This window comes from Prionailurus bengalensis, chromosome B1, assembly GCF_016509475.1.
Source record: "Prionailurus bengalensis isolate Pbe53 chromosome B1, Fcat_Pben_1.1_paternal_pri, whole genome shotgun sequence".
NCBI classification, from domain to species: domain Eukaryota; kingdom Metazoa; phylum Chordata; class Mammalia; order Carnivora; family Felidae; genus Prionailurus; species Prionailurus bengalensis.
Window position 1 is genome coordinate 198,158,404 of NC_057344.1, and position 27,014 is coordinate 198,185,417.

The window sequence follows — 27,014 nt, forward strand, 5'->3', positions numbered from 1 at the left end:
ATTGTGTTCCATGTGCTCATTAAGAAGCGTTTTTAAAAAGGAAGCTCAAATAACATTTTAAAATCTCAAAATCAAATTTAAAGAACTTCGAAAAGTTGAATTTTCTACATGCCATGGAGATTTTGCTACAGTGGAAAGAGTAGTAATTTTAAAATGAAAGAGTCCTAGAATAAAAAATAAAATGAAATAAAACCTCAGCTTGACATTTTTCCCCCCTAATTTCTGGACTGTGACATGATTTCCGGGCATTGTTCTCATCTGTCTTGGATTAGGATACTCTGAAATCAAACTCTGAGGCCAAAGCTTATAACAATTATTTCAGTGAGGCATGAAGTATCAGGGACACAGATGTGAATTAAAGACAAAGCAAGGTAAGGAAAGATGTTTTACTTGGTGTTAAACTCAACGGATTGTTTGTATATGCGGCCATCTTCCAACAGGTGTAATGAAATGCCACTTCTTAGAATAGTCCATCTGAAGAGAGATAGAAGACATTATCCATAGAAGAAGAAATTATCCATAGACTCCAATTTCCTCTTGGTCAAGTTAACTCCACAGGGTGTCAATTCGGGTGAACTTCTGGATTGCCCATGTGTGAGTACAGAGAGAGGCTTGTTACACCTTGGTGACAACATAGAAGAGGCATATAGCAACAGCAATGGGTCCATGGAAAGTGTTCATAGAGTTTGATGTGGGTCCATGGAAAGTGTTCATAGAGTTTGATGCTTAAATAGTGACCGGGATGGAACAAGCAGTCACATGGCCAAAATATTTGAGGTGGTCCAAGAGAGTATATAACTGGTCTTAAAGAGTTATTCTGAGAATTAAGTAGAATAAATTATGCAGAAGATTCAATATATAATAGGTATTTCATTCATGTCATGTTACCAAAATGTTCTGCTTCATCAAAATAAGATTAATTCTTACAAATCTTAATTTAAAGGAAGTTTTCCCTCCATATTCCAACTCAAACCACCTGGACATCTGAGGAGAAGGGACTCTTCTTACCCACTCCAATGTTTCCTTCCATGTGCCATCAGACATAGTGAAAAAGGTCTTTTCTACCCTGAGGTAATGCTGAGAGAATGCAAAGCACAAGCCAGGGGCAACACCAAATATCATTTTGAAGCAAGACTGGGATAAAGGGAGGAAGTGTGCTTTGGAAGCTTCCTGAATGTTCTTTGATGTCATAAAGCAGTAGGGAATAAAGGGCTAACTGAGAATATAAGATGAATAAGGAAATGCACATCTTCGTATTTTTAGAATTTAAATGAAGTTGGAGAATAACCTGCAAGTTGTAAGAAGCCCTGGAGAATGACTAATGTTATCAGCTTAAAGAAATCAAGATCCAGAGAGGGAGGTAAACCATAAGAGACTCTTAATTATAGAGAACAAACTGAGGAGTGCTGGAGGTGGGGGGGGGATGGGCTGGGCATTAAGGAGGGCACTTGTGGGGGTGAGCACTGGGTGTTCCATGTAAGTGATGAGCCACTGAAATCTACTCCTAAAACCACTATTAAACAATATGTTATCTAACTTGAATCTAAATCAACTCTTGGAAAGGAAAAAAAAAAAAAAGAAAAGAAAAGAAAAAAAGGAAATGAAGACCCTTTCACATTCTTAAAACCCTGGACCTTAAAGAAATTCCCTGGAATAGTTCTTCTCCTATGAGATGAGAAAGCTTCCCTGTTCCTCCCTGTCAACACTCACTCAAATAAGCAGTCCAGAAAGAACAAAACTCAACCCAAGAAAATATAACAAAAAACGAACAAGCATAGTACAGGTACACAACTACTAAAAAGGAAAAAAGAGGACAAAAAAGAGCAGAAATAAAATTAGATACAAAAACAAAGAAAGAAAAAAAGAGAAACTTTCATTTACATAGGTATGGCATACTAGATATCTGATTGGCCATCCAACACACAAAACTGAAATGTCAAAATAATGTAAAAATATCTTAAGGTATATCACTTAAAGGGCATGGATGTAATACATCCACAGATGTAAAAGAAGAAGAGGGAAAGAGAAGGAAGAGAGGAAAAAGAGAAAAAGATTCTAAAATAAAAAGAAAGAAAAGAGTGATCCTCCAAAATAAAAATCAATAGATAGATAGATAATGGATAGATAGATAGATAGATAGATAAGGAGGTGGGGAAGCATTTAGACTGGTGGAATAAACAATAGATGGTGAGTAATTATATTCAATTGGGAGATAAAGTAACTTTCACATTAAAATTCTATAATAGTGAAACTAACTTTCTAAAAGAGGCAGGTAGAAAATCTAACAATTGGAGAAGATACCTGTTATATACTAGCCAGCGGAATGATGAAATAGCCATATTAGTAAGAGTAAAAATATTTAGAAAAATAAAAAAATAAAAATATTTAGAAAAATAAAAAAACATTAAGTTTTGTATAATTATAATATATATATATATTAAATATGGGTTAAAATAATACAAATGATCTTTCTACAAAAAGAAATTGATAATTATACAATAATAGTGGGAAATTTTAATACCATTTTCAGTAATTGAAAGATAAAACAAATAAACAACAACAACAAAAAATCAACAAATTTACCTTAACTGAGATATTAAAATCAAGACCAACTAACATCATGTGTCTCCTGACATGATTCAATAAGAAATTTAAAATATATTTAGAATGGAGCCAACTAATATCATGTGTCTCCTGACATGATTCAATAAGAAATTTAAAATATCACCTATGAATTAGTCCCACAAAAGTGTTTAACTTGAATGTAATCAAAAAGAAACAATCATAGACATTCAGACTGTGGAATAGTCTATAAGGCGATTGTCCTTAAGTCTTTAAAAAAGTCATTATAAAAAAAGCAATACAAAATATCTAAATTGAATTCTAGAATTAATTTATATATTAAAAGAACCTCAAAGACATGACAATCAGATGTTATATGTGAACCTTAGTTAGATCCAGAAATTAGAAAGATAAAAACATCTGTAAGAGATATTGTGAGCTGTGGCAACCTGAATACAGAGGGTATGATAGGGTTCCTTGATTTAGAAAATTAAACTACAGGACATCTAGTTAAACTTGAATTTCATAAAACAATGAATAGTATTTTAGTATAAGGATGTACCACTCAATATTTGGGACATAGTAATATCAAATAGTTATTTGTTGTTTATCTGAAATTCAATTTAGTTGGGGTATTATGTATTTTATCTGGCAACCCTACTGTATATTCAGTGATATTGTACAATTGCTATTTTTTAGCTCATTTAATGAGATTCAGTGGTGAAATATAGTGCCTACAATTTTCAAGTCATTCTGAAAAAAACATTTTGATACTAAAACTTTATCAATTGAGGTGAAGGATATACTGTTGAAATCATTATTCTCTAATGCCTTCTGAAATTTTTTTAAAATATAAAATTGGCAAAAAGTTCATCAACTCCTGACTTCTATATGAGCCATTTCTCTTAAAATTAATATGTAATATTGAGTTTTTTAAATGGTTCTTTTCTGTCATGTGGTGAATTAAACTATCTTTCAGACCATTTCAAAAGGCAGGGATCACTCTAGGAGAAATTGATTTCATTTGGGAAAAAATCTTTTAAAAAAGTAAAATAGAAGATTTTAACAAAATATTTAATAACTTTGATCTAATTGTCAAATGTAGAACATTGTGCATGAGAGTTGGTACAACTGAGGAATGGTATATACCTGATGGATATACAGTATTTTAATCATCCATAAAACAATAACAAAATGTGATTAGACGTATTTGTCAGAAAGCAACCATCAACAAATTCCAAAATCTATCTTATGGATTATGATCTCTGATAACCAATAATAACAATACCACATTCTTCTAAATAGCTGAGGTGCCATTTAAAAAAGAAACTTAGAAGATGTTTATAATGGAAAACTAAAGGAAATACGTTAGAATAAATTTGTGAAACACAGCCAAAGCAGTATTTTGAGGGAGACTTATAGCCATAATGGTGTCCATTAAAAGAGAAGAAAAGTTCAAAACTAGTGAATTAAATATCAAATTATGTTCTTTTCGGACTCAAAATAACCTTGAAAACAAAGACGTTCCCCTTGTTATATTGTATTCCTGAGAGTGCTATCCATACACTAAAGCAGTAAGTTAATCTTACAGATTGAATTTGTGTTCCCCCCGCAATTCATTGTTCAAGTCCTAACTTCCAATTCTTCAGCATGTGCCCTTATTTGGAAATTGGGTCATTGAAATTGTAGCTAATTAAGATGAAGATTTAACCCAATATGAGCCATGGATGGCCTCTTAATCCAATGTGACTGGGGTCTTTATTAGAAGGGGATATTTGGACACAGAGACACACACATAGAGAAAACACCATGTGAAGATAAAGACAGAGGTCAGAGTGATACTTCTGTATACCAAAGATTACCAGAAAAGCACCAGAAACTACAAGAGAGGCATGCAGACTGTTCCTCAGAGATCTCATAAGGAACCAGCCTTGTCAACATCTTAATCTTGGACTTCCAGCCCCCAAAACTGTGAGACAATGAATTTCCATGGTTTAAGTCACTCACTGTGTAACACTTTGTCACAGCAGTTCTAGCCAACTAATGCAGTTACCTTATTGACTATATGGGCCATTCGTTGGAAAGTCCTTTGTTTTCTCTGAACTCAATACATTATTCACTATTGTATTTTGAAGCTTCTAACCCCATCATCTTTTTGTAGACCTTGCCAATGCATGAAATTCCTGACAAGCAAATCCAGAATCCGTTACTTGAAAACATACATCCTAGGTTTAAAACCTCTCCCAAATATAGGATAAGAAAAGGAATCTTATAGGTAAATAATTTATCTGTCTGGCCTAAGCAACCAATATATGCTAAATAAACTGTATCTGTAAACTTGCATGTTAAAGCACCAGAATATGTTGATTTTGTTTGCACAGACATTTATGGTGGCTTTTTGGAGAGTGGTTATCAAGCTGAATGCAGGCCATATGTTATCAAAAGCATAAAACATACACACACAAAAAAAGTGTTATTTGGATGACAAGAGAATTTTAGGGCAAAAAATACACATAAGAAAAACATTGCTACTTTATAATATATACATGTTGAAAGATGACAATTATGTGTTATGCTTCTTTTTAAATTGTACAGTAATTTGAGTTGCAATTACAATTTTAAATGAACAATTGGGAAGGATAATTATATCTCATTATGTCAACTGGGCTACTCTAACAAGCTCTCTTACTAGATACTAGTGAAAGTAAAAGACTCCAAGATATGATTTAGGTAGCAAAATGCTATCTTCGTCTTTTGTTTTTGAGTTGTTTCTCTAGCAAATCACGTTTGGTAGTGACCCGTTAAGTTTGGGAGACATACGTCATTTGAAAGACGTGGAGACTTTATTTTGCAGCCAGTTTCTAAAAATTATTATCAGGAAGAATAAAGAATTTTAAGTAAAAGTGTCAAATTAAAAAGCAGCAAATATAGTTAAGGAAAAGAAGGGTGGGCATATCTATTTGAATATTTGGGGGGTGGATATGAAACTATGAAACCACAAAGGCGTTAAGTGACTCTGAGTACAATGTGCTTAACTTTTTGGCTTCAGTTTTCTCATCTCTAAGTGTGAATAATACCTTTTTCCTCTCAATTTTGGTTTGATGGTTAAAGGAATTTATAGTTGAAATGTAGTCAGCTGTAGGGTAGCAATCAGACATTGTTAGCCTCCTTTCTGTCAGTTATGAAAGGGAAAGATGGTTCTGACATTTTTATGCAACTTTTGAGAACACAAAATCATTCATGTTTCACTTTTTTGGTCAATTCCCCCCAATCTGATTAAATAAGATTAGATTACTTGGGGGAGTGAGCTTATAGTTGTGGCTCCGTTATAATGTGGGCGACAAGAGGGTCTCCAAGGAAATCCTCCGTGAAACACTTGTCCTCACTGGGAAGGTCTTTAGGAGGCTCTCCTCTGGGGCCTCTTGTGCTTTTCTCTGACAACATTTTGCAAATATTTAAAAACAGAAACCACTGGGGAGCCTGGGTGGCGTCAGTTGAGCATCTGACTCTTGATTTTGGCTCAGATTCTCATGGTCTGTGAGTTCAAGTCCCACATCTGTACTCCCACTGACTCAAGTCCCATAGTGCGGAGCCTGCTTCAGACTCTCTGTCTCCCTTTCTCTCTGCTTCTCTTCCATTCTCTCTCTCTCTCTGTCTCTCAAAAGTAAATAAATATTTAAAAAAGAGAGATCATTTCTTTTCAGGGCAGTCATTATTCCATAAAGTTATTTCTTTAAATCCTACTGGCTTTTTGGGGCGCCTGGGTGACTCAGTCGGTTAGGCGTCCGACTTCAGCTCAGGTCATGATCTCGCTGTTTGTGAGTTCTAGCCCCACGTACGGCTCTGTGCTGACAGCTCGGAGCCTGGAGCCTGCTTCAGATTCTGTGTTTCCTTCTCTCTCTGCCTCTCCCCTGCTCATGCTCTGTCTCTGTCTCAAAAATAAATAAAACATTTAAAAAATTAAAAAAAAAATCCTACTGGTTTTCTGAAGATAATGTCTTTTATAAAACTATCAATTTGGAAAAGGGTCAAAATACAGACTGGCTACCCACAGATTTGGGTTCATTCCTGACTCAAAAGGTGGTATTGGGCAAAATTTGACTCCATATTTTATCTTCCTACTAGAAACATGACAGGTCAAAATACATGCCATCAAGCAATCTTGCTAGAGAAATATCCATTCTTAATCTAATCTGATTGCTCTTGATGATAAAGAAAAAGCAAGAAGTCCCTTCTGTAAAATTCACCTAGTTCTCTCAGGCACATGGCCTTTCAGTAAGCAAAAGGAATGTTTGATGTGTTAAATAGTCTAATTCACAAATTCCGATTTGAAGGTAAGACTCACTGTTTATATAGGGTTGTGTTTGATATTTCAGAGGAGGATGAGTAAAGGAATGAAATCAAATTTTATCCTGGGGAGTCGATGGTAACATTTTTAAATCACCCCACTTCTGACAATTCATCTCAAAAACATTAAAGAAACATGTGCAATGACAGTTTTACAAATAAAAGGTTAGAAAAAGATAAAGGTGGTGACACATTGTAACTACATCCACTGGGCTACAATTTGGCATTTAAGAGTGTATAAGGAGATACTTCTTTAAAAAAAATGTTTATTTAGTTTTGACAGACAGAGACAGAGACAGAGACAGACTGTGAGCAGGGGAGGGGCAGAGAGAGAGGGAGACACAGAATCGGAAGCAGGCTCCAGGCTCTGAGCCATCAGCACAGATCCCAACGCGGGGCTGGAACCCACGAATGGTGAGATCATGACCTGAGCTGAAGTCAGATGCTTAACCAACGGATCCACCCAGGCACCCAGGTATTTCTGAGTTTAGAAGACAATATCGGAATCTCCATTTATACATTTGTTTTCTCATCCTTATTATTTCAATTTTGTTTTGCTTTTATTTTATATCATACATACTGTATTGGTATAATAGTACATGTATATAACTTTTAAACAAGTAAAGAAAATATGTAATACAAATAGTTTGGGATAAATGATCTACATGTGATCATTGGGTATGATCAATAAAACTTTGGAGACCACTGAGTTAAATTCAAAACATTGCTGTAGAAAAATAGATATTAACACTTATTGATTTTTGCTGTAAGAGAGATCGTTGTCAAGATCCTACTTCAAGGCTCCCATGTTCTCTGTTCCAACTGCCTAAAATGTTCTTTCTCCCCAAATCTATCTAGTTCCTTCCCAACATCTTCCAGGTCTCTTAAAATAGTGTTTTTCTCCTACGTCATCCTTGTATATCCTGTCTAAAATTTAATACCCCTGCCCCAATGTTTCATATACCTTACTACTCTCTCTATTTTTCTTCTGAGCACGTATCACTCCTTACTCATCTATTACCTATTTTATTAATATTTTAGACTACACTATAACTTCCTGTATTGAACAAGAGAGTAAACTTTCATTCATTCCTCATAATTGAGCTTAAATACATCACCATGCTCTATATGGTTTTCTTTTTACATTTGGAATTATTTTCTGATCATAAGAGGAAAAAAATCTCCTTTATGAGCTTCAGAAAACAGAAAAATTTTCTTAACTCACTCCTGTTAAATCTTTTTCTCTCTGGTCATGAAGTATGTGATCAGGCAGGTTGGCATGGTTTTATTGGTCAGTTAATATAACACTAACAGTTACAGTACATATTCTGTAGCTACACTTTACCTATAGAACTTATTTAATCTGTACCACAAATACAACATGTTGTTGGATTTCCATTTGATATGAGTGGAAAGTGAGACAAAGGATATTAAGTAACTTGGCCAGAAATTATGCAACTAATGTCTATACTTAGCACTGGAGTAGGAGTTTCTGGAAATCAAAAGTTATATACCTGATGCATCTTCTATTCTTAAAAAAAATGAATACTCTAGGGGTGCCTAGGTGACTCCATTGCTTAAGTGTCAGACTTCGGCTCAGGTAATGATCTCACATTTGGTGAGTTCGAGCCCTGCATTGGGCTCTGTGCTGACAGCTCGGAGCCTGAAGCCCGCTTCGAATTCTGTGTCTCCCTCCCTCTCTGCTCCTCCCCCATTGCGCTCTCTCTTTCTCTCTCTCTCTACCTCTCAAAAATAAATAAAAATTAAAAAAATTAAAAAAATTAAAACTCTGGAATATCTGATTCATAGATGAATTAATTAGTGAGTGAATGAGTGAATCAATCAACTGAGTCACTTATAAAAGAGCTAAAGAACAATACATACTACATGATCAAACACTGTCTTTGTGGTTACTGAAATGAAGTGCTTTGAGATCTGCAGAGGGAAAAAAAAAGTCAGTACAATCGGTATCTGAGGGAAGTGAGGTAATCTCCAACTGTAGGAAGGAAAAAGCAATTCAATTAATTCAACATGCATATAATATCCACACAATGCTTGAAAGCCATTGGACTAGATCCTAGGGATATAGAAACAAAAGTGGTATGTTTGCTGTCCTAAACATCTTTCTAGTGGAAGAGAAAGATTGATACAGAAATAACTGCGAAAGTTTGGTTTAAACAATAATAAAATAAAAGTAAGATGTAGAAGTGTTATAGAAAAGAAAGCGACAAGGCTGAGTGCTTTTCTAACTGTTTACAGAAAAACCTTATAGATATTATTTGTAATTAAATTCAAATTTCCTTTCAGGGCAAAGAGACTTTGTGACGGTGTCCTCGTGCTTTACATTTGTTTGAATTCTTTTCTTAAACTTCAGTGAACACTAGAACTGAATTCTGTATATTACATCCCATAAATAGGAAATGGACCTTAGCTCATTTTTTTGTTTGTTTTCTTTTCTGTGAAGCCAAATGATGTCTATGTCATTAGAGTAAATTAGTGCTCTAGGATTATTTCTTTAACTACAAAAATATGTAGATGCCAAATTTTCACACGGACGTTACCAACAAAAACTGCTGATCGCTTTTGACAATGGAGATTCATTTCAGAGAATCCACATCAACTGCAGAAACAGGGTCTCTGCTCTAAACCAGGCATTTTTGTAACCGTCCACATTTCCCCTTGCAAAGCTGCTCATATATATATTTGAATATTTTTCATCCTTTAAGAGGATGGGAGATTATTTGCAATTTAACATATTAAGTTGAGATGTGCCTAAAGGACCCAGAACAAACGTTAAGTGTAACATAAGTCTAGCAGGACAATTACTTGCTTAATGACTCAGAATTTGTGCCCAGCAACGCACGCCGTGATAGATGGAAGTGTTAGGCATTTACAATGTAGTTTTCAGACGATACCATTATGCCAAAAAGTATTCACACAGATCCAGAAATCAAAGGATATTTGCAAAGTCATCAAAAATTGAAACGAATACTGCTGAAGTGAGGATTCAAAGGGTCCGGGAATTAAAATTAAGAACTCCAAAGACTCTTAGGCAATGCAGTGGTCAGGGACGGTCCCAGAATGGTATAGAAAAGAATGATCCTGATGACCTATTCTGTCAAGTACTGCGCTAGTCTTTCTTTTCTGTTATTAAACCAATCTGGTCTTCCTCTGAATCCATGATGCTCATCGGGAAATCAACTATGTCTCATTTAGGAAAGGTAAAAATACAGAAGGAGAATGCCAGTTTTGAGCTACTGCTAAAGACCAGAAAAAATTCTTGGGGCACCTGTGTAGCTCAGTTGGTTCAGCGTCCCGCTTCGGCTCAGGTCATGATCTCATGGTTCGTGAGATCAGCCACGGAGTCTGCTTGGGATTCTCTCTTTCCCTCTCTCTCTGTCCCTTCCCTGCTTGCTCGTTCTCTCTCAAAATAAATAAATATAAAAAAAAATGTAAGTGCCCTTCTTTGAGATAAGTGTTCAGAACACCTGCCTGTCGAGGTGATTCCTAATTCACTGGTGGCCAGAGCCCGTGTCTGGTGGTTCCCTCTGTTGTTCTGTGCAATCTAATTCCAAAGCCCTTACGACCCACCAACTAGTAGAGAGAAGGCCCCCAGTGTCCACGGGAGAGCTTGTCCAAGAACCTTAAACAATGACAGGGAGGTGACAGTGTATAAAAGTATGGGATTCCAACCAGGCCTTAGCTTATGGGTTCTCGATCCCCTTCTGAATGTGCCCTAGTTTATTTCTGGCTGAACTATGGTCTTGGGAAAAGGGTTGACCCTCAACCCAGCAACCACCCAAACTTAGTTCATTTTCTCTGTGGACTCTCCCCATGTTCTTCTACCCTCCACTGTTTTGAGTATCTTTTTTGTCTTTATAAACATTTTTATGTACTTATACCTCAATTATATGAAAAAAAAGGAGGGTGGGCAAAACGCTATCCCTTCTCCAGTTTTTCAAAGCTAAAAAATGTGCTGAATTAAACCTTTAGGAAATACAATAGGACTGCTGGACTGACAAAACCTGTCTTTAAATATATATATAATATAATATATAATATATATTATATATAATATATAATATAATATAATATAATATAATATATAATATATTATATTATATATAATATATATATTATATATAATATATTATATTATATATATATATTATATATATAATATATTATATTATATATATTATATATATATATATATATATATATATATATATATATATATATTCTGGGTGAGGGCAGAGGGAGAGGGAGAGAGAATCCCAAGCAGGCTCCATAATGTCAGTGCCCAGCCAAGCTCCACACAGGACTCAAACCTACAAACTATGAGATCATGATCTGGGCCAAAATGAAGAGTCAGAGGCTTAACTGACTGAGTCACCCGGGCGCCCCTGACCAAAACCTTTCTTTTGTCATGTTTCTTTAAGTATCCAGACCTTTGTCTTGAAAATGAGGAGGTGGTCTGGAGACTCAGAGAATCATTATAGGATGATGTTTATAATGTGCCTTCACTTCACGGAAAAAGAAGGACCTGGGGTGACCAGGCCAAGCAAAAGGATGTGTTATCAAACTCTGTATTTTTATAAAGTACAACAGGAATTCAAAGGACAAAGTTTCCTCATTTCCTGGGGTGTTTTCCACTGTAACTCAGTACCCTGGCCCCTTCTACAATAGCAGTAAGTGCAACTCTTTAAGCAATTGAAGAGTCAGAAAGGCACATTGCTAGTAAGAACATCTTAAAAGCTAATGTATATTCGTTTACTTCTTGTCAATTTCAGTTGTCTTCTATGTTTCACTTCACCTCCTAGATTCTTTATGAGTATCTCTACAAAGAGTCAAGTGAAGACTGCAGAAAAATATCCACACTCTTAAAAGAAAATGAAAAACACTTTGCTTGATTATCCGCGTATATTTGCTCATGGACATGTTTAAGGGATGCGTTATCAAAATAATGTATATATGCATATTTTCACTTACATATTTATGCTTTTTTTTTCAACATTTATTTATTTTTTGGGACAGAGAGAGACAGAGCAGGGGCAGAGAGAGAGGGAGACACAGAATCGGAAACAGGCTCCAGGCTCTGAGCCATCAGCCCAGAGCCCGACGCGGGGCTCGAACTCACGGACTGCGAGATCGTGACCTGGCTGAAGTCGGACGCTTAACCGACTGCGCCACCCAGGCGCCCCTTTATGCTTTTTGAGAGAAGCATTAAAATATGTTAAAGTTCATTGGAAGATCAGAAAGTCATATTTAAACACTAACCCTGACGAGAGCCACACGCTTTTGAGAAAGTCAGTTAACGCCTCCGAACATTACATCCAATAACCTCACTCCTAACTCCTACCTTCCTGGAACCCTCAGCAGTGTGCCCAGAAATAAGGCCAGTTTGCCCCTTGGAACGTTAGGAAGCTGCCTCAACTACTGATCACCAAACATAAAATGTGACCCCTATGACTTGCATCCTTTCCTACTTTCCACTGTGTCTGTGGAAGGACTATTGTCCCATACCTAGGAGGAGCTCTGAGTCCTATCTCTTTCTCTCCCCCTACCCCTTCTCTCTTCTCTCTCCTCCTGCCCCTCCTCTTCTTTCTTTCCCTACTGCTCCTCTTCTTCTCCCCCTCCTCCTCCTCCCCCTTCCCCTCCTACTGTTCCTCCTCATTCTTCTCTTCCTCCCCCTCCTTCTTCTCCTCCCCCTCCCCCTCCTCCTCTACCACCTTCTTCGTCTTCTTCTTCTTCTCCTCCTCCTCCTTCTCCTTCTTCTTCTTCTTCTTCTTCTTCTTCTTATTCTTTTTCTTCTCCTCCTCCTCCTCCTCCTCCTTCTTCTTCTTCCTCTTCCTCTTCTTCTCCTCCTCATCATTCTCCTTCTCCTTCTTCCTCTTCTTCTCCTTCTTCTTCTTCTTCTTCTTCTTCTTCTTCTTCTTCTTCCCCTTCTTCCTCTTCTTCTTCTGTACATTTAAACACCCACACTTGCTCTTTGATACCATTTTAACTGCACACTGCAGATTTGCTACGCCGTCTTCATTGTGATTCTAATCAACATCAATTGCAATTTCTTTTGTAATTTTGCCTTTATCTTGTTAGATTTTTACATAATATATATTAGTTTTCTTTTCATTCCTAATTCAATTTTCATTGGACATGATCCATGGAATTTTTATTTTTAGAAAATAAAAGAGGCTTACTTTATAGTTTAGTCTTCAAATAATTTATAAATATCCCCAAAGGACAAAAATTCTTTATTCTTTGTGTGAAAGGCTTTATCTCTCTCTCCTCCTCTGTATTTCTCTGTTAATATTAGCTCTAGCCCTTGGATTTTATTTTCCCATATTTTTACTTATTTTTTTTTTTGCTTGTTATAACTATTTTGGATAAGGTTGTTTGTAGAAACTGTGGTCTGAATCGTGTCATGGTGATCTTTGAAAATACCTCTTTGTAAATTATCTGTGTATGCTGAGTTAATTTTTTTAGAATGAAATGTGACCAAAAAAGGGAAAACTGTCCTTCAGGGCCTTATTTTTAGGTGTAAACTTTAAAATGTGTGAGGCAAACACAGAAATCCTAGGTCTTCTCTGGTCTGAGAAAGGAGATGTAAACTTTTGTGTTCACTTCAAGTTCCATTTTGGTTAAGAGGAAGAACTTTGGGGTCCAATGTTCCAGTTTCCACCCTAGCTCACTCATTTACTATGAGATTTGGGCATATTACCTCATCTCTAGACTTCCTAATTTTTTTTTCCATCTGTAATATGGAAAGAAATATAATTACCTCACACAATGTTATGAAGATTAATGATTAATCAGCTAATCTATGAACAACGCTTGTATACTTTCTAGCTCACAATAAGTGTTATTTAAATTAAAACCATTATTGTGACGTTATTAATGGTTATAATGCAGAACAAAGTTACCAGCAATTTCACGGTATCTTGTTTTCATAGCTGCTGTGCACTTATTCACACAAGAAAGCTAGAAAAGTGGGAAGAATAACAGTTCCTATCCTGACTCACAGATGAAAAGCCCAAGACTTACCCTGTGAAAGGGGTCTGTTCAATGTCATTTAAACAATCAGCAATACAGTCGGACCTTGAACTGGGGACATTTGACTGCAAACTTACCGTGCTTTTATTCCAATTCACTGTATTTTTAGTGCATTTAAAGCAATTTGTCTTTTGCATTAATACCCTACAGGTACTTGGGGGAAAAAAACAGGCACACAAAAATGAGATATGCAGGAGTATTTAAAAAGTAATTGAAAAACAGGGGTCAAGAGGAGAATCTTTAAAGACAAATACACCAATTCAGAGAAATGAAGGGGCAGGTCTAGTGACTGCTTTGGAGGCCGGCAAGGAAGGACATGAAATGCAGGCACAAGAGGTCAAGCTTAAAATAATAGATGCCTACGAGGCTGATTCTTCATTATTATTGTTATTCAAACAAAGACCCACAGCTGTTACCTGGACCTTTGGCCCAAACCACACGCTTCTTTATATATGTATTGTGAATTTCACTGAAAGGGCTGTTCTCAAGTAACATTTTTAAAGGAATAAATGTGTGGGAAAATGACACTGAATGGAGCTCAAATTTGTCCATAAGTTTCTTGGATCAATGACTCAATATCTTCAATCCCCTACCCTTTTCTCACAAATAATATTAAAATTAAACAAAAAGACTTGCTGCAGATAGGAAGTGCCAGCCAATCCCCACCCCTTCCCTACCATGCTCGTGGAAAGAGAATTGGTGTGAGTTGGAAGAGAAGAAGAAATAAATTTTTCGTATCAGACCTTCCATCAAGTACTTCACACATCCTCAAATGCAATTCTCAGAACAACCTTGTGAAGCAGATAATACTTTGCCCTGAAAATGGTGGACAATTGATGGCCACATCGACCAAATCCAGCCTGCCGCCTGTTTTTTTTTAAAGTTTTACTAGAACACAGCCACCTTCATGTCACTTACATCTGACCTATGGTTCTTTTTCAGCTACAATGGCCTAGTTGAGTGGTTACAAAAGAGAAAATGTGGACAGCAAAACCGAAACACTGTAAGGTTGTCAAGCCCTAGATAAGGAAACAGACTCGATGAAAACGAATCTTATGTTTAATGTCAAATAGCTCTCAGCCTTTCGAAGGAAGAGATTGGTCTTGGATTTTTCCAGTTCAACATGAGATGAAATCCAGAGACTTCTTTGGGGCAACCAAGATGGGTGTCTCTCTAAATGTGCCATTAAGGAGCATAGTTTCATCTGAGAGAACATGGGTGTTCACATAGAGAAGGTTCGCAGTTCAGAATCTGAAGAACTGATGAGAGCACCAGATTCCCTCTGACTTGTCAGTGACCCTGTTGGACAGTGTACAAGGTAAATGATGAGAGCACCAGATTCCCTCTGACTTGTCAGTGACCCTGTTGGACAGTATACAAGGTAAATGAGGGAACGTTAGCCATTATGCTGCACAAACTGGGCAAGAAACACAGATACGTGTTTGTAAGGTCGTTCAGTGCCAACTCAAAGTTTTGTTTCTTTGCTAGACAATTTGTTCCCTGTCATAGGATTTCCTTTTAACTTTGACACCTCTTTGAATTTTTTTTTTTAATTTCCTATTGCCCTAAGACAGTTTGCTGACTTCAGCCTTTCGGCCGATAAGAAGGAAGAGGGCAGGGTAAGCAAAAGGAAACATCTGGGCACAGACATGTGATTCGTGAATTAAGGGCAGGCCTCTTAGATGTTCCTGTTAGTATTTGCCTTGCATTGCCAGGTAATCTCCCATTGGTTTGTTTTTGTTGTTTTTTTTTTTTGGATTTTTTTCCCCCATCAACCATAAAGTCAAAAATTTATGAGATTATCAAGTTAGGAAAACAATGTGATATAGTTGGAAAAACTCACTTAGACATACACTCAGAAAACAGACTCAAGCCCTGCTTTTACACCAAAGATCCAATGCGATGATCAGCTGTTGGAATGCCATATAAGCCCACTTTAATTGGAAAATGGGGGCAAATTCTGCCACCACCTCACCACAAGTTTGTAAGGATCAAGGTAGATGATGCCAGTGAACACGCTCTTAAGCTAATAGAGACCATTTAAGGTACCCAAGATCATTAAAATGATAATGATGATGATGATAATGATAATGGCAAAGATGACCAACTCAGGACATTTGTGAAAGAGAAAGAAGGTCGGTGTTAATAATTACATTGGGACAACTCTTTAAGCCAGGATGGCTCTACACAGAATGGACATACAACCATGGCCATCCTTCTGAAGCATTCTATTTCACGTGTTTAATTTCCAAGCACCATACCTCAGTCTAGGGTGGGAGAGGGAGAATTTATAACCCTTGCCAGGAACATGGCTGATTGGAGAAAATTCTGACTTGGAAAGAGAGCGGAAGGGGAGTGCAGGGGAGAGAGGGATCCTAACACTTCTGACCGGCACCCTCCAGGGGAGACACCCTTCTGCTCACACAGTTCTCACCTCCTCTGTCCCTCAAGCGCCTCCAGTCAAGAATCTCAAACCAGCTTTGCTTTGCCACAAACTCCCCTTTACGATAGTTCCTTCCTTCTTATGAAAATTGTGCTAAAGTGCATGTTTCCATTAATTGCCCATAGTTTATCTGACGGGAAGTATGTTGTGTTATCATCTAAAACTGATTCAGTTTCAAACCCACTTTCAAACTTTTCAAACCCACTACCACTGATTCTGTCAAGACACTTAACATATCTCGCCTTCACTCTTACAACAGTCTCTATCTGGCTTCTTGGCTTCCAGTCCCCACACTTTCACCCACCCTGACTTCTCAGTCTCCTCCTCTTCCCTTGGAGCTTTGAGCTGACGAACACACGCACAGGATGGAGTACAGGGTGCTCGTGTCGCAGCGCCTGTGAGAGGACGTGTGCCACACAGGCACACGACCCAGGACCACAGACACTCCTAGGGATCCGTGCTGTGCTTTGCACATTGTGTGGCACAGAACACAGACTCCGTAACTCACTCTGGAGCAGCAGGTGGAGTGTTACCACCTTCTCATAAGCGTTCACCATATGCCCAGAAACGTAGATGCTTTGGAGTTCCGCTGTTTGCAAAAAAAAAGTACAGGCATGTTTCAGAAGCCACTTCTCGGCTCCTGAGGTTTGTCATGCTGAATATACTCCGTGCGTCTTTATTCTTCGACGCTTTCAATTTATGCACAGGGGGATTATCATATCTGACTGATTTGCTAGGCCAGTCCTGATTTCAGAAAGCACATTGCATACTATAAACCATTACCGCCACAGGAGACCTTTCATATCTAGTTCAGTGCATCAGGAACTCATTTATGAGATAACGCTCCTGGAAGTCAAGGTCTCTTTATAGAACTCTGTGATGTAATGATTTTATAACACATCTAAATTCATCATCTAAAATAGGAAAGTGTTGACTATCAGAAAATGTGATTATGATACATGAATGCAATATGAAAGTCATACCATTATAATGGGATCGAGGGACAAGTTAGTTAGGGGGATGATTTTACTCTTTGTTTCTGCAGTTGTTGATGTCTGGTTACATTACTCTATATGCATTCAGTTAGCCTTTGTTGAGACTTAACAGGAGATAACTTATTAGAAAGAAATTGGGGGAGGGGCACCTGGGTGGTTGAGTTGGTTGAGCGCCTGACTTAGGGCTCAGGTCATGATCCCATGGTTAGTGAGTTTGAGCCCCACATTGGGTTCTCGCTGTCAAGGCAGAGCCTGCTTTGGATTCTCTCTCTCCCTCTCTCTGTCCCCCCTCCCCTGCTCATTCTCCCTCTCTCAAAAATTAAAAAAAAAGTTTTAAAAAGAAATTAGGGGAGAAGATCCTACAATTGAGGAAATTCTGAAATTGACTTAGCCCTCTCTTTGTAGTTTTAAGATATTTATATACCTAAGCCCTTTCTCCGATATTCCCCAGGAATGATATTTATGATTTGTTTGGACCCAAACCTATATTTTATAAGATGAGGAAACTTTTCAAAGTAAGATTTATTTCATGATTACCATCCGTTAAGGAACCGAGAATGGACTCCTATGTCGTACTTAGAGCAAAATTCTTTGTTTGCTTTGTTTTGTTTTCTCCAAACCTGAGAAGGCAAGACATGACACTTAGGGATTTTCTGAAAATTAACAACTGCACTATCACCCAGCCACACAGATGGACAATATCAGCCAGCCACACAGGCCAGGGCTAGAAGCAGAGGGAGTTAAGTCATTGGCACAGGACAGTATGACCAAGGTTAGAGGAGGGGGTGGCAGGGAAGGGCTCTGCATTTCTGGAAGCAGTGTATTTAGGATGCAAAGGAAAACTGACAAGAAAGGTTGCAGATGGGTTACCTTGTATTGTGACCAAATCCTGATATGTTGAAAATAGGCAACACCAATAATTCTGCAAATCTCAGATATGGACTCAAAGAGGTGGGGTTGAAGCCCAGCTTTCCTCCTTACAAGCTGAGTTATATTAGGCAGACAGTTAACTGCCACTAGGCTCAATGATATGCTTAAGTGAGAGTAATAATAATAATAATAATAAATTGTATATATATATATATATAACATAAGGAATGAAGGAACTAATGTATAACTGCTATTATATATATATATACATATATATGTACATACATATATGTATATATATGTAATATTATGTATATATGTATATATAATATTATAGTATAGTATAGTATGGTATAGTATAGTATAGTATAGTATAGTATAGTATATGCATATGTATAAATAATATTATGTATAAAATTGCCTCAATGATTATTTTAGGATCAAAGGCATAAAAATTGCTTGGTATCTAAAGACTGTTGACACGAATAAACATAAGCACTAAACAGTGATGAATCACATATGGCTGACCTTTTTTTTTTTTAATACTAATGTTTTACACATAGAAACTCTGTAGAGAAGGCCACCATTTAAACATATAATAAACCCATTGAGAATGTCAACCATTGGTGATGCAAACTAGACCAGATCTAAGCATTAAGAGATTCCACGCCTGGGTGGCTCAGTCGGTTAAGCGTCTGACCTCAGCTCAGGTCATGATCTCACGGTTTGTGAGTTCAAGCCCCACACTGGGCTCTGTGTGGACAGCTCAGAGCCTGGAGCCTGCTTCGGATTCTGTCTCTTGTCTCTCTGTCCCTCCCCTCCTCACTCTCTGTCTCTCTCTCAAATATAAAAAATAAGAAACACACAAAAAAATTTTAATAAAAAATTAAAAAAAAATAAAAACAAAGAGATTCCAGATATGCCCCTTAGACCGGGAAAAGCCACAACTCGTGTGTTGCCTTTATCAGAACAATATTTAATTTTATGCCCATCATCTACTGCAGCCTTTCTTGAAGGATTCTGAAAATCCCTTTATTAGAAGTTAGGTCAACATAGCTATTGTGTTTTCTTCCAGCCTGTTCTTCCTAAGTGCTGTTCAAGTCACCAGCAGCTCAGAAAACCATCGAACATCGGAGAATGGCCACTGCACACATTCATGCGTCCACTGCTGCCCTTTGACGGTTTTTGTACCTATTCATGCTGTTTCAGGTTCAATGTTGTCATCTCACACTGGACTCCTGTTCTCCAACAAGCGACTGTGTAAACGGGGAGGAGAGAAATCGCAAGGTTTCTAACGTAACTACGTGGGGCTTTTATTGTGTTTTCTCTTCCAGTTTAGAGATAGTCAATGGATAAAAAGTAAATATTCCCGAGGGCTCTTTTTCTGAACTGCAGTGGCATTATTAGTAATGCCTACTTCATTGGTGTGTAAGATTTGAAAATGTTCCATAAAGCATCGAGCACAATGCAAACATTAGTTATTATTGTTATGACTTTTTTATTACATCTAGAGGGAAAAGAGTGCTGAAAGTTATAACTACGAATTCTAGTTACTTTACAGTCCCATAAACAATATCATGAAAAGCCTTAAATGCTAAGAATAAGGATCATACATATTCAAGAGAGTTTATATTTATGTTTAATACACACACACACTCATATATATATATATATAAGATATATATATACATATATAATAAGATATATATACACACACATATATATATATATATATAATAAGATATATATATACATATATCTATGTATATTGTTTGGAGCCAATAATATGGTCATTAAAATTGGCCACAATTGTAAACACAATGACTATTACTGTTATACAGCACATATCAGCCCAGCATGCAAAGGAACTGTATGAAATAAAATCTTCCTAGCTACATAATACCTAGAGAGTATTGTGTTAACATACGCACAGGAAATATCATTAAAAAGCACAGAAAATGCAGTCGCTTATGAGTTCAGCTAAGGGTAAGACTTCCCCCAACACAGGGGGGTGGGTCAGACACTGGGGAGCCTCAGGCCTTCTTCTAGACTGAGGTCTAGTCTACCCTCTAAGGGCCCCTTTAATTCAGGAGAAATTTAACTGCAATAGACAAGATTCCAGGTCCACATTTGTCTCTGCAGTGGGAATATTTTCAATTTCTTCTCCCTTCATCTTGTCCGGTGCAGATAAAGTATGTCCCTGACATCCCCCAAGGGCCCGGTTGGCCTGGCTCTGGGCCCCCTTGTTGAGTGTGGCACCAGCTGCACTGACAGATGCCCCCTCACGGATGGTGAGGTCCAACAATTCCTCAAGGCAGGATGGGCATAAAATAGGACAATTTTTTCCACATGTTTGTTCCGTGCACTGAGGGTCCTTTCACTTAGCTTTCTCCTCCTGTCAAATTCTAGTAAGTTCTCACAATGGATTGAATCAAGTCTTCACACATTTCCAAATTCTTCCTGCAGAGGAATCACCATCCATCTCAAGAACCTCTGGGCTTTGAGCCTGTTGCTGCTGAGGCCGGATTCTAAAGAGGAATCTGAGAACGTCTTTCTCTTCTCCAAACTATACCCTTAGACCTAGAAGAAAAAGAAGTCTCAGCGGTCAAAAGATGAAGGGCTATGTAGTAGAAATCTGGCATTTTGTTGGTTGCCCAGCATCTAAACCCTTTACTTAGCTTTGCATAATTCCCGCCTGTCAGCTCAGGTTAATAGGGGTCCAGATTCAAGTTTCCAAGCTCCTGGGTAAATGAAGGTGAAGTTCTGCAAATTTATCCAACAGCCCAGATGTGCATATCTAAGTTCTGTGATGGGAGTGAAGAATTTATTTCCCAATGGGCAGCGGGCTGAGAAAGAACACCAAATTGTGATTTGCTAATATTTTGTTTAAGATGTGTATATCTCCGTTCACAAGTGAAATTGCCACGCAATTTCTATTTATCATCTGTCTGTGCCTGATTGATGCCAGGAGTATCTCAGTCTCACGAAATAAATTAGGGGGATGACCCATTTACCAGTTCTCTGGGACAGTTCATGTTAGCTTGAAATCAACTCTTGATATTTTGCTGAAACTTGCCTGTAAAATCTGAGCAGGGTGCCTTTTTTTTTCTTTTTTGTGTCTAGTTATAGCCATTCCTTTACTGATAATCACTATATCCTTGCTGTAATAGTGAAGTATTTAAATTTAAAAATGCATTAATGAGAGCCTTCTTTATTCTATACCCCTCCACACATACCTTCTGTCTCTATTCATTAGAATTACTCTCTTGACAGTCCTTCCTCTTGTGTCTTTTAGGTATTATCTTTTTTATATTACTGTCCAATCTGATTCTGTCCCAATTTGCTTTCCAAAAGAAATTTCTAGGACCTTAGAGAATGGAGCATATACGAATTCAGGAAATAGTCCTTCAGTAGTCACAGGACACTGAATGCTCCTGTCTTATTAAAACATCCACTGTCTAATTCCTGAGTCCCTAGTGGGTGGGGGGGGGGGATGTATGGTCTCTCCTATAAAATCATTTGTAAGCATTCACAGAACACTCACTATGTACTGGGCTCAGAGCCAGGACCTAGGTTGAGTAAAACATGTTCCATACCTTCCACCCTCCCCAACAAGGTTTCACAGTCTTTTTAGGAGATGGACAATTTTCAAGGCAGCACTTTTATAAGCAAACAATTAGAGGAATGAGATAAATGTGGAGGTAAGAACCAGGAAACCCAGAAGAGGCTATGTTTAAATGCCTGGGGATGAGAGGTTGTCCCTGTGGAGTCAACTTATTCCTCTAGATCTTAGATGAGCTACCATTTGCCCAGGAGCATCCCATTTTTTAGCACTGAAAGTCTCAAAACCTGGGAAACCCCTCAGTCCCTGGCAGACTGGGTCAACCGGTCACCCCATCTCGCCTCCAGAACGTAGTGCGACACCTGGACAGCAAAAATCAAAAGGGCATATTTGATTGGTTGACATACAATCTGAATAACCACAAACAGAAGATTTTCACCACGCATAGGACATAGGGATGATAGGGAAGTCAGGAGGAAGAGTAAATGCAGAGGCCAAAGAGAACATGGCCGTGGCTTGGAATTACAAGTTGTTCCATGTGACAGAAGGGCCGGTGCATACAGGGAAAAGGTAGGGGGTGAGATTGTTGGAACGGGCAAAGGTTGGAGAGCAAATCTTGAGGAGAGTCAGCTCGATTTTACCAGGAGGTGACGGCATTAGGAGAGTTGGCTCTGAAATAACCTGTGCACGATAGCGTGGAATCCTACTTCAGACCTTTGTAAATTCAGCGTTTTCACTACCATTTGGCAGAATTATCTGCAGCTTTCTTACCAAGACCCAGTAGCCTGCAGAAGAGAACGCCTCCAATTTCCTGCCCTCTCATTGGCATGGCCTACACCCTCACTGTGTGACCTCAGGCAAGTATCTAAAATTCTCTCAGCCTTGGTATCTTCCTCCCCGAAACAGAAACAGTAATACCAATTCTATTACTTTTGTAGGGAACCAGGGGGAAAAAAAATATGTGTGGGTGAGCTCTAGAAAATGCCAGGCAACCAGCAGACCTAGCTTTGGAATTTGTAGTTGGAACAGTTGGAAGGCTAATAGTGTGAGCGAAAACTGACTGAAAAGAAAAGAAGGAACTGAACTCATCAGCTATTGAAGTTGGCCCCTAAGTTGTCTGTGCCCCTTCAGCAAGGCTATATAATAGGCCCTCAACTTGAGATAACTCGGCAAAAGCATAGCTCAGCCCAGTGAAAGTCCACCGTATATCATTTACATGTGAAATGGATCAGTCTGGGACCTCAGTGCAAAGGAGGGCTGTATTTATCCAGACACAGAAGTGAGGCTAACTTATGAAAGAGTTAACAAGCATGAGGTTGAGACAGCACTTTTAATTAAATGGCACCTATGGGTGTCTTTCTCACTTAATTCCAACAAGGGCTGCACATTTCCCTCTGTGGACTTTCATCTCCCTGGCTCCCGGCACAGTCAACACTCCATTGTTTCCATTTGCTTCGATGTATCAACGTATTGACCCACGTGGGTACCAGGTGCAATTCTCACCTTCGTATCCCCAAATCTTGTCCATTTCCGAGCTGTCTGTACCCAGCAATGTAAGTGGGCCTGTGATCGTGGCTGGTTTGTAGAGGAACTCTGGGTCGCCTTGGTTTATCTAATTGACCATTTTGTTAAGATGAGGTTAGAAATGACACTGTGTCCGTAGATAGAGCTCGCTAAGAATCACATGAACTCCTGACCCATAGATCTCATACCAACTTAGGAGTCTGGTGTCTCGGTTTCCAGCCCCAGGTCTGTTGCTAACTGTTGGTGTAACTCTGGGTGAATCTCTTGAACAGTCCGAGCCTGAGCCCCAGTTTTCCGTCTGCAAAGTGGAGGATGGTAATTTTACTTGTTTGGCCCAGCTGTTGGGCTGCAAATAAGGAAATAATGATACATGCACTTTCGTAAACTACAGTTGTTGCCAGGGATGTGAGTCTTAAAAACAAGAATGATAAAAATCAGCCAGATTTTGACTGAGAAGTTAAAATTCTATTTTTCACTTACAGCTTGGGTGATAGTGGATGAGACAGCATCAGTATCTTGGAGTAAGAGTTCGGCTCTGGATCCAAAGTGCCGAGGTTCAAACTCTAAGGCCACAAATCGCCAGGTGTGTGTGGCCCCTATGTGGGTCACTCAAATACCCAATGGTTTAATTTCCTCAACTCTTTAATGCTGATGATATTAATTGATGGTAATATTGATGAAATAATATTAATAGGTACTAAAAGAGTTTACACTATGTAATTGATGTCAGGATTAACCAAGTTAAAAATCTATAAAGCACTTTGATCAGAGGCGGTCGTGCTGAAATTCCTCAATCCCTGTCAGTCATACTTATCTCGGTTACATTTTCTAAAAAGGATGAAGATGTGGCAGCATAAAATTATAAATTTTAAAAGACCTTGTCAACTTCAAAAGACCCCTCAGATATCACTGGTGTGTGTCCATAGATACTGGTGAAGTGTGCTTTTGCTCCACAAGGTGAAATTCCTGGGTCTGGGATCTCTCTCCCTCACACACATAGGTACACTCCCACATACCCTTCTCAGGCACAAACACACACAGCTGCACGCACATACACAATCACACACATGTCCAAACACTCTAGAAAAATTCTGATCCTTCCCAGTGCAGAAATCGCTCTCTTTTGTCAATGTTGAACCTAAAAGAATAAAAACCAGGACCTTCTAGACAATCAACAACTTATTTTGTTTCCAGGAAGTCCCTATCCCCTGAAGATCATTGATTTGCCGGTCATGGGTCATTAATTTTGAACAAGACCAGACTTTCTTCCTTTCGGGTAATTGGTTACCTCAGCTCTAAGAGGAACTTGGGTTACGGTACATGAGTCACTTCATGAATATTTGTTGGCTGACCCAATGAATGATCATAAAGTAAAAGTATAAGAAACCATCATGCCACGATGTGCATCTGTTATGACAAAATTGTTTGGAGTGTACATTTTTTAAGAACAAACTCTGTTATGTAAATATTTATACTGCCTAGGTCAGCCCAGTCTCCATTTGCTTTTCTCCTGTAGATCACTGAGTCGTTTAGGAAACTCCATACTTAGAATTAAATATGTATAAAAAACAACACTGGAGCATTTGTCCATGAGAATCCACGTTCTCTTATGGGCACCCCTGCCTCTCATCCACTCACCGATCCATTTGTGAGCAACCTTTCGCTGAGAACTACCTCCGTAACAAACATCATGCCAATGGACAATGGTAAGAAAGTGAAAGTGATGGGTTACTGACTTTAAGGAGAATACCATGAGATGAGAGAGTAGAAGTGTGGCAAAGCCTTTCTGGAGGAGGTGATATTTGAGCTGCTATGAAGAACGAGTAGGGGTACATTAGGGTTTCAGGATCTTCCACCAGTTGGCCACAGTTCTGCTCAGCTCTTCTCCATGTATCTGTTCCTCCCGTCCCCCAGATCACAGGAACATTCCCTACCTGGACAGTGGACAGAAAAGCAAAGAGGACTGAACCAAAAAATGAAGATGACACCTAAAATGCTTACTCTGACATGGAGAACATCAAGTCTGCTCACATCCCATTGGTCAAAGCAGGTCACATGGACAAGCCCATGTCAGAAAGCCATGGGCATATAGTCCTGCCATGGGGAAGTCATGTGACAGTCAGTGGGACATACAATCCCATTTCAGGAAGAGAGTGGAGACTTGAGAATAAAAATCCGCCATAGTATTTTAATCGAGCGCACACAATTTGCTAGGGCTAGGTTCTCTGAATTAAGGGAGATGAAAATGAAGCCTAGCCAGTGGCAATCCTCCTGGTAAACCCAGTTGATGCAGTTGTAAACCTTGGAGTCCTTTGACTCTTCATTTTCTCTCGTCCCCAAGGCAAAACATTTACTAAGTCATGTCAATTCCATCTATAACACTAGTAATATAGTACTTAGCAAAGTACTGGTTTATAGATGGCATTCATTATATATTTGATGAATGAATGAGCGTATGATTGAATAACTGAATGACTGGAATGCCAGCCTTCCTTGGCAAAGGTCATTTTAGGTTGGATGCCTCTCTGAGAATGTCTAAGCACCCAGGCTTATCAGTTACTGTTACACCTGATAATAACTGTCGATTCGTCCTCCTCACACTATACTGTATTCACTGTGAGGTCAAGGGTGTGTCGTCTCTGTCTCCCAAGGGCCTGGGACAGTATCTGATATATAATAAGAGCTCAGTTATATGCTCTGATTCCTAGTTGTCATTACCAGCATGATGTCATGACACCTTTGCATATGATAAGAAAGGCTTTGTTTATGATATGAACACGTTGTGTGTGATGAGCAGCTCAGACAGGCAGATTAACCACAGGCTAGCCGTTTCACACAATGAGTTCAGTGACAACACCAGAGTTTACCAGGTCAGTCTGTCTCCAAACTCATGCGGGTTGCACTATGCCATTCTGACCCTTTAAGATCAGCTACAAGTTGAGAGAAGTTATGTTTGGTATAAGCAACAAAAAATATACCAGGTACCTGTACGAGTCAATAAGAAAAGCCCAACAGCTCAACAGAAATATGGGCCATTTAAAGAGGTTTGTAATAAAATAGCAAACTCATATGTTTATAGAATTCAAGGAGATATTCAATCCCATTAGTTCAAGACCAGAATATGCTATTATTTTATGCTCATTTGATTAGCAAGTGTTAACAACTCTGACAGCGTCAGTTGTTGGAAAGTAAAAACAAACAAAAAACAAGATCTCTTATACAGTGTCGACGAGTGTATAAATTGGTTCAATAACTTAAAAATAGTTAGAAATTATGTTAAATTTGTACATTTAAATACCATGCAAAATAGCAGTTTTAGTTCTCCATGCAGAATCAAGGGAACATTTTAAACATGTCTGATATTATTCACAATAGCATCTTTGAAACTGACAAAAACTGAAAACAACCCAGTGCCCATAGACAGGGTAACCGACGAATAAATTGTTGTATATTTAGTTAATGGCACCATATCCCTAAAAATAAATGTAGTACAGCAACAAAAACAATATAGAGGAACTATAGCAATACGTCTAAATGAGAAACTAGTTGCACAATCTTTTGTATAACATAAATAAATTCTTTATTAGAACGTTGAAAATAATTAAAAATAAGTAATCTCTTGAATATATAAAAAATAAAATGGGCAAGTAAAGAAATG

The 27,014-nt window shown here is 38.2% G+C and overlaps 1 long non-coding RNA gene across 1 annotated transcript; it reads left to right on the top strand.

Moving 5' to 3' along the window:
- The first annotated feature begins 1,223 nt into the window (after positions 1 to 1,223).
- LOC122468536 lies at positions 1,224 to 19,747 on the top strand. The gene is made up of 2 exons (XR_006293272.1): positions 1,224 to 1,360; positions 19,346 to 19,747. It is a non-coding gene; the product is annotated as an uncharacterized LOC122468536 (long non-coding RNA).
- Positions 19,748 to 27,014: the final 7,267 nt, after the last annotated feature.